General features: G+C 47.5%; 2 long non-coding RNA genes across 3 annotated transcripts; one reads left to right on the top strand and one right to left on the bottom strand.

Moving 5' to 3' along the window:
- Positions 1-542: 542 nt before the first annotated feature.
- LOC140689472 (uncharacterized) lies at positions 543-8,377 on the bottom strand. Of its 2 annotated transcripts, XR_012064452.1 has the most exons (4): positions 8,278-8,377; positions 4,097-4,225; positions 1,419-1,516; positions 543-1,278 (listed from the first exon to the last, which is right to left on the bottom strand). It is a non-coding gene; the product is annotated as an uncharacterized lncRNA (long non-coding RNA). The 2 variants fall into 2 exon arrangements; XR_012064451.1 differs by lacking the exon at positions 1,419-1,516 and having other exon boundaries at positions 8,278-8,372.
- Positions 8,378-8,420: 43 nt separating this feature from the next.
- Positions 8,421-11,139, top strand: LOC140689473 (uncharacterized). Its single transcript, XR_012064453.1, has 2 exons — positions 8,421-9,109; positions 9,466-11,139. It is a non-coding gene; the product is annotated as an uncharacterized lncRNA (long non-coding RNA).
- The last annotated feature ends 3,501 nt before the right edge of the window (positions 11,140-14,640 follow it).

The raw sequence follows: 14,640 nt of genomic DNA on the forward strand, positions 1-14,640 counted from the left end.
GGAGTTCAAGTATATTTGAAACAAAACAAGCAGAACCCAAATGCTACTATATACTAACTGCAGGATGTCTCCCACTTACTGGGGAAACTACAATTGCATGTGTCAAAACTATAGGAATAACCTCTTCAGCAACAGAGCCTACTAATGTTTTATAGTAGAACCACATTCAAGAGACAGAAATTGCTAGATGTATGGGAGGCATTTGCCTCCCAGTAAAATTAAGGTGCCAGCTATATTCACGGTTTTGGAAGCTGTGAAATCCAAACAGGGTACCCCTGGAATATGGGTTGAAGGTTGGACCATGTCACCATCAGGACTTGAGACTAACAATAATCCATGTAAAACTGGATATTTGCCTTCTTCCCTCCAAAAAAATTTACACACCAAAGACTGATACAAATGTGTCGCAAATGAAGCTAAAGCATTTTCTAAATATTAAGCCAAGGATTTAAGTAACATCCCAAAGAAAAGCCTTCATTTAGAATGCAACGTGAAAGAAAAGTTGTGATCTTGGACACTGAAACAGATGCATTATGAAGAAATACTGCCATTACAGAAGTTTTAATGACTGGCCAGGAATACTGGGAAAGGATCACAACTGTTGGAATTTGTTGCCGTGTCTCCTGGTGCTGAGAGGAGAGTGCCCTGTCCCTCTGGTCTGCATTCTCTCCAGTGTAAGTGGGCGTATCAAGCAGTCTTGACTTGAACGTTTGACTTCTTCATTCAGCTCTCTCCACTGGGCAGCATTCTGATACTGATTTGGCTTCTTAGGTAGGTGTCCATATTGGAAAGAGGCTGTGCTAACCTGCCAGCTGGAGCTTTTAAATACCTCCTTGCGAGATCTAGTTCTCCATCAAAACTGCTGGTTTGCCATTTCGGTTTGTTAGGTGACATCTTGGAAGTTGGGTATGAACGAACCGGGCCCCTATAAGCAAATAGATTCTCCCTGAGCCAGCTGACAGAGGGGTCTGGATCTTGGGATGCCATCAGGAAGCAGGTCTTCTTGGGAAGCCAGCCTTGACACACTTCCTCACTGCAGCACGAGCTGGCAGTGGCCAGGGACTGAATGGGTGCTTGGCAGGATGTACATTCCACTGTGTTTTATCTGAGAGGAAATGAATTTTCTAAAATGTTATCTAAGAGGATAATTGAAAAAAATAAAGGATGAGGCCACAGCAATCACCATGGAAATTCTTCACTCGATAGTTACCACGTGCAAGGTAGTGTGAGGGCCAGAGGGCAGAAATAGGCACAGCTTTCCTGCCAGGAACTTCCAGTCTAGGAAAGGAGAGAAGATACTGTGTACACTAGAAAGTAGACACTGGTATGCACTAGAGAAGATACCACTGAAATGCTGTTAATAGCTCAGAAGAGGTAATACTATTTATTTTACTTAACGAACACTTATGTATACTTACCATGTGCCAGGCACTGTTGTAAGTACTTGTTACATCACATGCGCCAGGCACTGTTGTAAGTTCTTGTTACGTCACAGCTGACTGAAGGCTCCTGGTAACTTTGAGGGTAGTTACTGTTATTATCCTTGTTTTACAGGTGGGCAAACTAAGACACAGACATAGTGAGAAACTTCACCAAAGTCCTGTGGCTAGAAAGTGGGAGAGCTGGGATGTGAACTGTGCTGGTGGTCTGGTCCCCAGATCCTTGCTCGCTGCCAGCAGTCTGCTATCTTACAACTGGCAGCTGAAGGACCAAGGAAGTGTTCATGAAAGTGAAGATATGTCTACAGAGCCTCGAAGAGGGTGGGCAGCTTCGGGATATGTAGACATGGAAGGAAGCACATTCCAGGCAGAGTGAACAGTGGGAGGGAGAGCAGAGGATCTAGTGTGCTTGGGACTATTGCTTCCTAGTTCAGGTCCAGAAAGAATAACTTGTCAGAATAAAGGGCCTGAATAAAGAAGGGTCAAGTATGAGGAACAAACAATGGTTGGAAATCTAGCCTTTGAACTTCAGTTTCCACAATTTCCATTAATTCTCTCTGTCCCAATCTTCAGTTGAGTAATTAACTCAAAAAGAAGGCGTGGGTTTGATAGGAGCAAACCGACAGAAGCAGAGCAGTTCAGATCATATCCTGCCATGGCATGGACCCAAAGGCAGGGTTCACCACTGCCCTAAAACCTCAAGGTTTGTTATTTCCTGATTTACAGGGAGGGGTAAACAGACCACGTTTATTTTTATATATCCTAAAGCAGAGGAGAAGGCAATGCTGGGAGACCAGCGGTAATGCTCTGTTTCATAAGAAAAATCCCACTCTATTTTAAAAGTAAGATCTCTCCTGTTGCTATAAGGGTGTCTCGTGAGTCTTTAAAAGCAACCAAATCCTAATGGTAGCGCCCTTCATGAGCAGTGAAGTTACCGGCTGAGTGTTGGCACTGAATACTGAGCTTGAAGAAACTGCATGATATTTCTTTGAACTGATTCCTGCTATACTTCATATCCAACTCCTGAATTGGGACTATGATTAAAAACCAGGAAGACTGAAGGACAGGGACATGATTCTACAAAAACTGAGTCAGGACAAGAGAATAAGTATGCCAAGTTCTGGACCCTTCTCTTCCAGGGTGATGTGGGTGGGAGCTGGGGCTTTTGATGCGTGCACCAGCTGCTGGTTCGTGCCCATGTAGGGAAGATGGTGTGGTTATGATGCAAGTAGTTCGTGTTTGAATAAAACACTCTCCAGAAAGCAGATCCTCAGGTTTGCCACCCCCATCCCCGGGGCCTGAAGAGGACGGGGCTGTAAGCTTTGGCTGCAGGCAGACATCCGTGCAAATCTTTGCTGGTTTGTCTCTCTCCATTTTAGGTAATATACTTTAAAAAAACCCAAACAGATAACTTTGTTGAGTATTGAAGTGAATTTTTTGTGGGCTTCCGTTGATTGCCACCGAAAGGGCCTAAACTAAGAGAAAAAGATGGAAGAGAAAGTCTTTCTTATCGGACTTTTATCTCACCCATGCGTGTCTGACTCCATTTCATTTGTTGTTGGCATTTACTATCTCCACCAGCCATTTCCATCTTTTGATGATGGGGGTTCCTCATATGTGAGTCACCTCTGATCATGTGTGACCTTTTGAAGGTCACTAGGCCTCTCTGCATCTGAGCTGCTTGTCTGTACATTTGCTCAACTGGCCCACGGTGCTGGAGGGAACCCTCGGTCAGCCCTCAGCATCATTGAATCGCATTTTGCACAAGCAGGGTTGTTGTACAAATGAACCCAGCACTCATTAAGTTAGCCGTGGACTCTATTCTTTCAGCACCGCATGTTTGGGACCCTCTGTAATCCTGTTCCTTTCTCAGCACCCCGGCCCAACTCAACAAAAGCCTCCTTGTGGGAGGGAAGTCTCGTGACTAGAGAAGTAGGTGGAGGGTCCTGCCCTCTCTGGTGGCAGGGGGCCCATTTCCAGGAGGGATGGAGTTGAAAGAGAAGGGGATTTGGAGTCAGGAGTCTGGGATTTCAGAGCTGCCTCCAGCATTTGCTAGAAATCTTGCCTTGGGTGAGGCTACCCAACTTGCTGAGTTTTAGTTTCCAAATCTGTAACTTAAGGGTAAAAATTATCTCCCTTGCTGTGGTGGTTGTAGAGAGGATTCGAGGGGGCAATATTTGAAAGTGCTTTGTAAGCCCCAAACCCCTACTTAAATCATGTTATTATTAAATATAATGGTAGCAATTTTTTTTCACACTATGCTCAGATGGGCAAAGTAGATATAACATCTTATTTTTCGTAAGTGACCTAGCTGGCCCCAGGAGCGCCACCTCTCCGGGGAGAAACAAGGACCTTGTCATAGCAAGGACCTTGATTACAACTTGTCAGATTCCAAATGCTTTCTACATACTATTTATTCAATTCTCACGGCAACCCTATGAAGTAGGTGCCAAGGCCAACTCCAGTTGAGGAAAGAAGATCCAAATATGCTAGTTAGCAATATCGGAGTTTGTTCCTACTTCAGTGCTCTCTTTTCATTGTTAAGCAGTCCTGTCCAAGGAAATGCTGAGTTCCGCCCCACTCCATCCCCCTCCCCAAGGTGGCCTAAGAGTAGAGGGCCTTCACTGAGTCCTCCAGTGGCAGAGGGTCTCTGATACCTGTGGTGCCTTGGTGCTACTCTCTGTCCTGTGGGGCTTGGCGCCCCCTGTCTGCCTGATGCTGCCAGTGCTGTGGCCCCATCTGGCTCTTGCTGGAGTTGGATGTCCCCCTGACACTGGCTGAGGACTCTGTGAAATAAAATTCATATTTTATGGCAAGACAAGAAAAATGTAAACATAAAATTCTCTGCCCTTTGGTCTCATCTCTCCCCCCACCATGCATCGTGTATCTGCATTATGCATCCCCCTCTTGCTATAGATCCTAGCGTTCAAGAGCATTGTCCTGATAAATTCGCAAAGAAAGTCAACTTTGAGACTCAAGGTCAAGTGGGACCCTTTTGTTCTAGGAAGCCTGCCCCTGTCCTGCAGGGTGAGTTCGGCCTCAGGGTTCCATGTTAGGGGTATAATGTTGATCATGAATCTCAGATGTAAAGGGAAAATGAAAATACACCAGCAGCCTCAGGGACTAACCAGGACAGAAGCATCATCAAACAAGAGCCTTGTATTCTGACACATAGGCTGGAGGTCAGTAGCTTCTTACTGAATTCCCTGTAGCTTTCACTATAGCTCTTTATAACAGTGTTGGTGGGAACTATAAAAAGATTGACATCCAGTAAGTCTCTTATTGAATGAACAAATGATCTATAAGAGAGCATACTTCATATTATTCACATCAAGGAATAAAGCCTGAGGACCCTAGACTGCAATCGATTCAGCAAAAAATATATTTAACTCCTACTTTATGCCCAACAGTGAGGAGTAAACACCAAGGCAGTTCTTGCCAATGAGAAGAAATTAAAAACTAGCAAGTGTGAAGCAACTACTGACCTACTAATTCAGGGGAGGGAGTGATGTGTGTGGGATGGAATTACTGAGGCTCTTCCTAAAAGAACTAGAGATCGAGATAAGCAAAGAAAGGAGGCAGAGGCCAGGAGGACCACAGGCTCAGAGCAGGAGGGCAGGAGTGGGCATGCTGAGGGCTGACAGAGCCTGGGACAACCAGAGAGGAGAGGGTGGAGGTGGGAGCCATGGGCCAGGAAGCCAGACAGGGGAAGGGGCACCTACGGAAGACCTTGAAAATCAAATAGAGGACTTTGGTCTTGAACTGGGTTTTGTTGACATGAATATTTTCAAACACAATACAAGCTTATCTCTTGCTGGTGTAGATAGAAATCTAGTCTCACTGGAGATGGCTTTCCCCCTTGCTGTAATTCAGGGACCCAGGCACTGTCTAGTTTCAATGCTGCCATCACCCCATCACCCAAGCCTCATTGTTGTCTGTTTCTAGCTGGTGCTCTTCTTAAAGTGTTGGTCATTTTACTCACAATCCCCTGCTTAGAACTCAGTTATTGGCCACATTTAAACAGATGGGAGACTGGTCAATGTAGGGCAGCCCAGTTCCCAGGGAGAGGAAATGGATTTGGGTGCACAGGTAGGGGTGTCTGCCACATGTTCTTGACGTGGTCCTTCGTTTCATCATCTTAGCGCGACTCAGGGAGTTTGGGGAGAGAAATGCCTGCTGCGAATCGACAGCTAGGAGATATACCTGGTGTTATGGAGGCCCAAAACTGGGCAGGAGAATGCAGAAGAAAACAAGGTTGAAAAGAGAACACTGGGGTTGGGGAGGGCGTTGGGGGCAGGAGTGATGTTAGGAAATGAATAAATGTGAAGTCACTCAGTGAATTTACTAACTCCGAGACGACTCTAGGGTCTGTGTTGTCAGAGACCAGAGGGATGGAACCCGTGACAGAAATGTGGACGATCAGTGCCAGATTGAGGGAGCCAGGCTCAGGGAAGAAGGTAATAAGGGGAGAAACCAAGTGTCTTGCAAAAGCAGTAAGAGGCGATTCCAATGAAAGGGACTGATGCTAACTTATCTCAACTTTCTTATTGGGACTGAGACCTCAGCCCCTTGGGACTATGTCTTCCTGTCCTCAGATGATGAACTGAAAGGCCGTGGGTCCATGGAGTTTCAAGGGCTGTGCCAGATAGATTGGTGCCCTCCTAAGCTTCAGATTGGCTTCTGACCATTTTAGACTTAGAGAGTACTCATGCTCTTTTTGAAAAAGGTTCCCCCCAAAATAGATACTCCTTCTACCATGAAAGCTCATACCCACCCCGCTGCACATTTTAGTCTCTTCCCGTGTATCCTTTTCTAAAGCAACACTGCTGTGACGCACAGAGTTGCCCACAGGGTAGACCCTCACTCATGCATACTGATGATCTTTCATGGAGCTAAATGATCCAGTTTATTTTCAGACTGTACTCAGTAAACGGCCCTCCCACTGCTCTCTCAGACGTCTTCCCTACCCAGATCCTCACCAGCCCCCCATACACAGAGAGGGTCTCCTTCTCCCCCAGGGTTCAGTGACTAACGCTTGATTCAGCTGTACTCTCTGCTTGAATGTCATTTTTTTCCTACCAGCACATTCATTGATTCCCTTCTCCCCACAACCACCTGGGAAGATGACTCACCTGCTGTTAACTCTGCCCCAGTCCCTCCAACCTCCTCACATCCCCAACAGCTGACAGGGCTGGAGTGAGGAGTGGAGGGGAAACTTATCAGGGAGGACTAGCTCCCAAAGGATGATGGAGCCTACAGCCAAACACTCGATGAAGAGAGGGCGGAGCTTGATGCAGGACAGAACCTGGGGAGGGCCCAGGAGAGGAAGGGAGGGTCGACAAGGGGGAGAGCTTGAGGAGAGGATGGCGGCCTGCCTGACCCCTGAGCGCATGAGACAGTGTGAGTGTCCAGTGCCTGCCAGGGCCACCTCTCAGCACCCAGAGCATCCTGGTGGGCTCCGTCCTGTGACTCACTACGTTCATTCCCATAATGGGTGGCATCGAGAAGATCGGGAACAAAGGGAGAACATTCTAACACAGCCCTGTAGGTTGACTTGGCCACAGGAAGTTGCAGAAAGGTGACGTAGGAGGTCATGGTCACACGAGAGAGGTAAAGGCCATCAGAGCTTTGATGGGACCTGCCCAGCAATGCACCCTCACCCCGTGCCCAGGTCTAAAAGAGAAATACCAAACAGAGCCCTCCTGTTGCTGTGGAGTGACTGGAGATTCAGTTCAACAGGCTCAATGATTCAGCCCGTTTGAGCACTCAGGTCACACCAGGCGTGGTGCGGGAGGACAAGCACATACCGTAGGGCTGGCCGGAAACCTGGGGCCCACGTGCCCATGAGGGGCCCCAAGAAGTGAAGGAATTTGCCTAGAACACTGACTAGTGGCAACCAAGCCAAAGGCTCATCTCTTCGCCATCCATTTTCTCCCGCCTTCTCCCAGGAAATTATTTTATAATAATGAAACATGCTTTCCCAGGAAACCTCAAAATTGACAGCAGAGGAGAATGTCTAGCGATTGTGCTGTGATTCCCAGTGCCAGGCTGGTTGCCCTCACCCCTGGAGAGAAGCCAGGCATGCGGAGACCTGGCCCTTTCCTTCCTCACTGAGCACAGGCAGGCCCCTTCCCGTGACTGCTCTGCAAGACCATTCCCTGCGCAGATTCACTGATAGCCCTAGAATCAGGCAGCCTCCGCCACCTGCTTGTCCCTGAAAGGTCAACCACCACTCAGAAACACAGGAAGGAAATCTGATTTCCACTTCCTTCTTTTTGCTGTTTCCTGAGATCAACCTCACTGCTCCATTTGCTGTCGCCTCCCCCCATGAGAGGAACTCTGATGCAGTGCAATGAGCGTGTCATGAGTGAGCAGTGCATCAGATGGACATGGTGGAAATCCAGCCTGTATCACTCACCAGCTGTACCATCATGAGCAAGTTATTGAAGCTCTCCATCTGCAAGTTTACTTACAAATTGAAGTTGGTAACACCCTACTCTCAGTTCTGTGAGAGCCCCAGCACATCAGTGTGATGTATAAATGAAGCTCAGTGCTGTACAGAGCAGACTGTCCTCCCCATCGTGGACGGGCCTCACCCAAACCACTGTCGGCCTGAAAAGAACCAAAAAGCTGTGGAAGAGGGAACCGTGCCTGCCTGACTGCTGGGTTGGTCTTTCCCGCCCACAGACAAGAACTTCCACCTTTGGCTCCCCAGGGTCTCCCCGCTGATTGCAGAGCCTGGGACTGCTCAACTTCTGTAACCGTGTGGGCCAATTCCTTATAATCAATGAGTCAACCTCCTATTGGTTCTGTTTCTATGGAGAACCCTTATACATACCTGCAGCAATAGCTCCCATCTCCCTCGCTCTCCTTACCAGGAACTTGGACACACACCTTCCCTTTGAACCTGAGTGGGCTTGTGACCACAGCGGAAATGACACTGTGGGACTTCCAAGGCTAGGTCATAAAAAGTGATACAGCTTCTGCTTCGTTCTCTTTTACTATTGTGACCTTTGCCAGTAGAGCATGGAGAAGTTCCGAGTCCACAGAAGCAAGAACACTGGAGGCAGGGCAGGGACCAGGAGTGGACCCCACCTCCCAGCCTGAGCTGGGCCCCTAAGTGGATTCCTGCCTCCCATGGCCTGGCCCCTCCACGACTGGCAGTTGGGTCAACCTTCAGGCCACCTGACCTGACTCTCTTAGGGGTCCAGTGCTGAACAAATGCTCAGATCCCAGAAAATGGAACAGCTTTCTGGGACAACTGGTGCTATTTTAGCTACTGTTCAATGACAGTTGCCCTGCAGGACTCAGAACACAGTCCTAGAGCTGAGTCCTCCCACCTTCACTGCCAGGGTTCCCACTCCCCTCGGAGCTGATGAAGAGACCCTGTCCTTCCCCTGGCCTTGGAATCTCCCAGCATACACTTTCCACCAAGGAAAAGGGAGAAAGGAAGATATTTTACATCCCCACCATGGGCCAGCTTTTATGTCTGTCAGAACAGTGTGGACTTCCAATCCAGGGAGGCAGAGACGGAGACGAGAGGAGACAGACAGACAGAGATAAGCAAGGAGAGCTGGGAGTCAGAGAAGCCCCAGAGATGAATTCGGCTCAGCCAGTGTTGACGTGGGGCCTGCCCTTCACCAGCTGTGCCCTGCACTGAGGGTAAAGAGGTAAAGGCACCCCAGCCCTGCACTTGGGGCCCTCAGAGTCTAGTGGGGATGTGGACACATACATGAAGTCAAACGGTGACGTGAGCGAAGTGAGCCCAGGCTGGTAAGGAATGCAGAAGTAAGGGACTGAGGCCAGCTGGCTCCGAGCCCCAAAGCAGGCTGCGAGGAGGGGTCACCCTGAGCTGAGCTCTGAAGCTCTGTCAAATGCCTTTTCTCGCCCTGTCCTTTGTAGTTCGAAAACAACTAACCTTGAGCTTCACTGTGGGTCAGGCACCCTTCTGTCCTCTGCTCATTTGATATCGTTTCAACAGCAACAAACCTCCATGACTGATACTCTTATTATGTCCATTCTGCAGATGAGAAAACTGAAACACAAGGAGGCATGACTGGCCAAGGTCACACAGCTGGTACAGAGCTGGAATCTGAACTCAGGCTTTCGGGCTCCCAGGCTCTTGCTGTAAGCATTGCCCTCCTGCCCTTCTGGAGGACATCACAGGAGCGACCGGGCCTTGGGAAATCTCCTATGTCTGTTTCCCACACTCCCTGTTTCCCACACCCCTCGACCCCTTCAATCACAGCAGTGCTTTTCAGAAACAGAGACGCCCGCGGCCCTCCGTGGTCAGTCATGAGGCTCAGAGAGCTGGCTTTTTACCGTTGGCCCAGATGATTTTTCTGGTCAGACACTGACCTAATTTCCCCTGATTTACCACTAAATTGTATAGGTGAGGCTAGCAATTCAGAGGCAGCCCCAGAAGCGGGGCCCCTGGCTCTCTCAGCCTCCCCCACACCCGTCCTCCTGCCTGCCCTTTGAGGGAAGCCTTCTTCAGAAGGAGCTCAAGCAAAACTTGCTCTCTATGTTGGTCCTGGGTCTGCTGAGTCCACCGGTGCCATCAGTAGTCATCTGTGTCCTTGGATCCAAGGGCCTCGGAGGGGCACTCCCCTCTGCCCAGCGCACCATGGCTCGGCAGTTCCCACTGTGAGACTCAAGAAGGCCACTTAAATGCACATGGTTACCTGGAAACGGCAGGATGCCCATGGCCAGTGGGACCTTTGTTCATCAACAGATCCAAACTTGAAAGGGCTGAGGCAAAGGACAGCTGTGCTTTGATAGAGAAGAATGACAAGAAGACAAAAGTTTGAAATCTGAGAGTCTGAGTGTAGCCACAAAGGCGGACCCAGATGGAAACTAGGTTTCCAGGATTGGGAGGAAGCCACCAAAGACAAATTTTGTCCCTCATGATTTCATCTTGTCCTACTTGGAACCATCTCTTCTTACCCTGGCTGCAGAGCCAAAGAGGAACACTGACATATAAAGCACCTCCTCCCTGGCCCCCCTCACAGACACCTAGCAGAGAGGGAGGCAGAGCTGATAGAAAATGCAGCAGAGCAGAACCTCGTAACACCAGCCAGCATCAGAAGCATAGCTTGGGACCTTATTAGCTGGAGAGTGCTATTAACTGAAGTGTTTTCCAGTACTCCAGAAATAAATTCCCTTGGATGGAGACAGTACTGGGGTCTATCTATATATAATTCTCTGCTGGAGTAACTAGCTCTAGAGATTTCCTTCAAAAACACACAGCCTCTGGGGAAGACTGACTTCAGATTGTATATTTTTGCAGCAGAGAACTTGAGGACAATTCCAGTTAACATATGCCTCACACGTGGGTAATAGTGACCAGATGATATAACATCCCTGCTGCAGGCCTGTGTTTATTTCTTCTGTTCTGCAAGGAAGGCCCCCTCAGCCACAACTCAACGCTAATTTTCCAAAGTCACACCTTCGTGCCCTCTGGAAGGGATGGCTGAAACCCAGTAAGGAGAAAATCTCTTTCATTTCTTCATGAGAAATCACTGAGTTCCCAGTTCTGAAAAAGTCATTATGCAGTATTGGAGGAAGAAATTTCCTTCATCCACTATAGTAAATCAACCAAGCTATTCAAAGGACGATAGATTGGATCATCTCCAAATACACTCCAAAAGATTTGGGTTGTCAGCCCCGCACCCCTAATAAATTTTAGCCTGCATCAGAATTGCCAGGAAGACTTGCTCTAGCACAGATGGCTGGGCTGCACCCCCAAAGTTCATGATTCAGTAGGTCTGGGGTGGGGCTGAGAATCTGCATGTTTATCCCAGTTGGTGCTGAGGCTGCAGGTCCCAGGGCCACCATGAGAAGCACTGCTCTAGCTCAGCACCATTCCCCTTGCTTTCCTAGTGTTAGTCACCTGCTCCCTTCACCCCATTACCACACCTGCCTCCCTCTGCACCCTCTGGTCACTTACTCAACCCTATCTGTTGGAGTTACCTCCGAACAACCAGAGCCAAAATTAATTTGGCTTCCATCCTACACACATAGACTCCCACCTAACCAATTCATACCTTTGATGCTGATCAAGAACCTTTCCTCCATTCCTCCACCTCTTACTTCTCCAAGTCAAAGCTGAGGAAACCCAAGTAGTTTGGACATAGAATCAGAAAACAGGAAAATCTGGTTCTGAGCAGGGAAGGTGGCAGCCTTGGTGATAAGCCTGACTTTGGATACCCTCAATGGACTGAGAAAACAGGCAGTCTGGAGCTGGCTCCAGCCCAGTCTGGGACGATTACAGAGAAAACATCCAACCCCGTTTCCACCCACTCATCCACCCACACTCCTGCTGTCCTCACCAGACCCACGTGCCCCGGAGTCCTGCAACCTTTCTCCAGGGTGAGTGTCCAGATGCCAGCAGACTGTCTTCCCAGGATATTGAGCAACACTGGGTGAAGTATTTCCAGCATTCATGCACTCCCCCAATGGCCTGCAAGACATTTTCTCTAAGGAATTTCAACACACATAACTAGTGCTTTGTTCTAATGTGAATGAGGGTTTGTCTGGGTGCCAGTGTTTCACCATACAGGAGGTTAGCAAACATGAGCTCAAGCCTCTTAGCAGCCACATTGCCGTCTTAATGATCTTTCTTCATATTATGCACAAATGTCAAACCATTCTAGGAAAAAAAATGGTGGGGAGGGTGACAGTCCTGTTTGGAGAGCTAGTTAATCTAGACAGTCTGCTGTTATAAACCCTTTTAATGTCAAGTACCCACCGCTAGTTTTACCAAAGATGGTTTGAGCTGAGCATGGCCCATGTACTTTAGTCAGAATCCTGCTAATAGTGTATGGATCCTCAAATGTTCTTCACACTTTCCCTCTTATACCCTCATAAGTGGAATTTTTAAACAAGAAGTCAAGCGCTAATGGTGTGAGTTCACATATAGCTCTGTCATCCCAGGTGAACTGTTGAACAATTGAGAAGTTTACTTCCATTGAATAAATACCCAAGTGGAAGGGAAGGTCTAACCTGGTACTGGGTTAATGAAATACAAGGGACCAGGTGGGGTTGGGCTGGAGGTCTTCTGCTAAGACAGGGCTGTCTCATATTTCATTCCTTGTCCTGGGATCTTAGAAAGCTTTATTGAGTGATCTATAGGTGTTTTCTAGGGCTACCATAGCAAAATACCGTAGACTAGCTGGCTTAAACAGCAGAAATTTATTTTCTCACAATTCTGGAGGCTCGAAGTTCAAGATCAAGGTGTTGGGAGGGTTATTTCTTTGGAGGGTTCTCTCCTTGGCTTGCAGACGACCACTGTCTCCCTGTGTCTTCTCATGGTCTTCCCTCTGTGTGCATGTCTGTGCCCTAATCTCCTCTTCTTATAAAGACCTCATTTATATCGGATTAGGGTTCACTCATATGACCTAATTTTACTTAATTACCTCTTTAAAGACCCTATCTTCAGATACGGTCACATTCTGAAGTATTAGGATTAAGACTTCAACATATAAATTTGGGGGGGACACAATTCAGCCCACAACAGTATCATCATTCAGTTAAACCATTACCATACTTCATTGATTGTAAGATGCATATTTTCCCATGTTTTAGCATCTGTGAAATCAGGCCACATATAACAATCTATGGTGCTCAGATATTGGTAGTTGTCTCTATTCATGGTACATAGTATGGCACTATACATTGGATGACAGCTTGAAAGTGTAATAGTCCTCAAAACACACCACTGAATTAGCAATATTATTTTTACCCCCTTTTTACTAATAAGGAGACTGAGGTATACAGGTTAAGCAACTTGCTTGGGGTCACCTGCTCAGACCACCAGAAGAGGTTCAGTTACTGGCTCAGAGCTGCAGCCGGAAGCAGACCATAAACGATGTGGGTAGGAGGTGGGGTGCTGGCTCCACTCTGTCCCTTCTTCACCAGCTCACAAAATTCAGCCAGATCTGTAGCCCATTTCTCAGAAATGATCATAATATCCACAGATTCTGTACCTGGAAAAGGACACTAGCTTGCCTCTGGGCTGGTGGTAGAGCCATAAACCCATCACCCAAAGCACAGCACCCTACTCATACGTGCAGTATACAGCAATAGCCTCATAAATGCCTGTGAGTGTTATAAGGCTCAACAACAACATATCATGAATGTAAGGTCAGGAAGCTACTCCCTCCCCCTTAACACTGAATTTGAGGTTGAATTCACTCAACTTCATCTAAAGGAATCACAGAAGCATCCCTACTTAGAAATGTCAACATTCAAACTCTTCACGAACAGTGTCACACCTGGCAACATCACATCACTCTGTGTGCTGCCAACACATGACATCAGTGTTCGTGCAGGGTTATTTCATTCTCTGTGCTATTGGCTTAGGCCACTGTGACTTAATTTGCTTATTTTTGGTCATTCAACAAAGATTCATTGGGCATGCACTACAGGCTAGGCAATATCCTAGAAGCATGGGATACATCCAAACAGCCCAGAGAAAAATTCCTGCCCTCTTGGGGGTTATAATTTAGGCAGAGGTGAGGGTGGGAATGAGGAGACAGATAATAAGCAATTGACATAATAATACAATTACATAGGATGTTAAAAGGAGGTAAGGGCTATGGAATCAAAATAGCATAAGTAAGGAGGATGAGGTGAACAAGGGGGTAATAGTGTACCATTTTGAATAGCATTGTCAGGGTTGGCCTCATGGGAGGGCAACATGTGAGTAAATACTTGAAGTCTTTTGGCCTAATTGAGCAGAAAAAATGGGGCTGCTATCAACTGAAATTGGGGAGCAAAGCTGGCTTGAAGAGAAGGATCAAGAACTGAAGCTGAGAACATGCTCCACAAAGTTCCAAGTGGAGGTGACAAGAAGACAGTTGATTTTTTGAGTTTAGAGTCTTGGAGCAAGGTCTGGGATAGACTTGAAAAATCGGGAGTTCTCGACAGGTAGGTGACATTTAAAGCTCTGATGCTTGATTAGATCACCAAGGGAGAAAGTGTGGATAGAAAAGAGTATTAAGAAGTGAGCCAGTGTCAGGGAGAAAAGGAGGAGCCTGTAAAGGACAGGAGAGTGAGAAGGAGGAGCGTCCAGCAACGCAGGAAGAGAAGCAAGAGCGTGTGGTCCTGGAAGCTGACTGAGGAGGTTGTTCCCTGGAGGAGGGAGTGACCAGCTGTATCAAATGCCATTGATAAGTCAGCTAAGGTGAAGGAGTATTAC

Source organism: Vicugna pacos, chromosome 26 (genome assembly GCF_048564905.1).
Source record: "Vicugna pacos chromosome 26, VicPac4, whole genome shotgun sequence".
Taxonomy (NCBI): Eukaryota; Metazoa; Chordata; class Mammalia; order Artiodactyla; family Camelidae; genus Vicugna; species Vicugna pacos.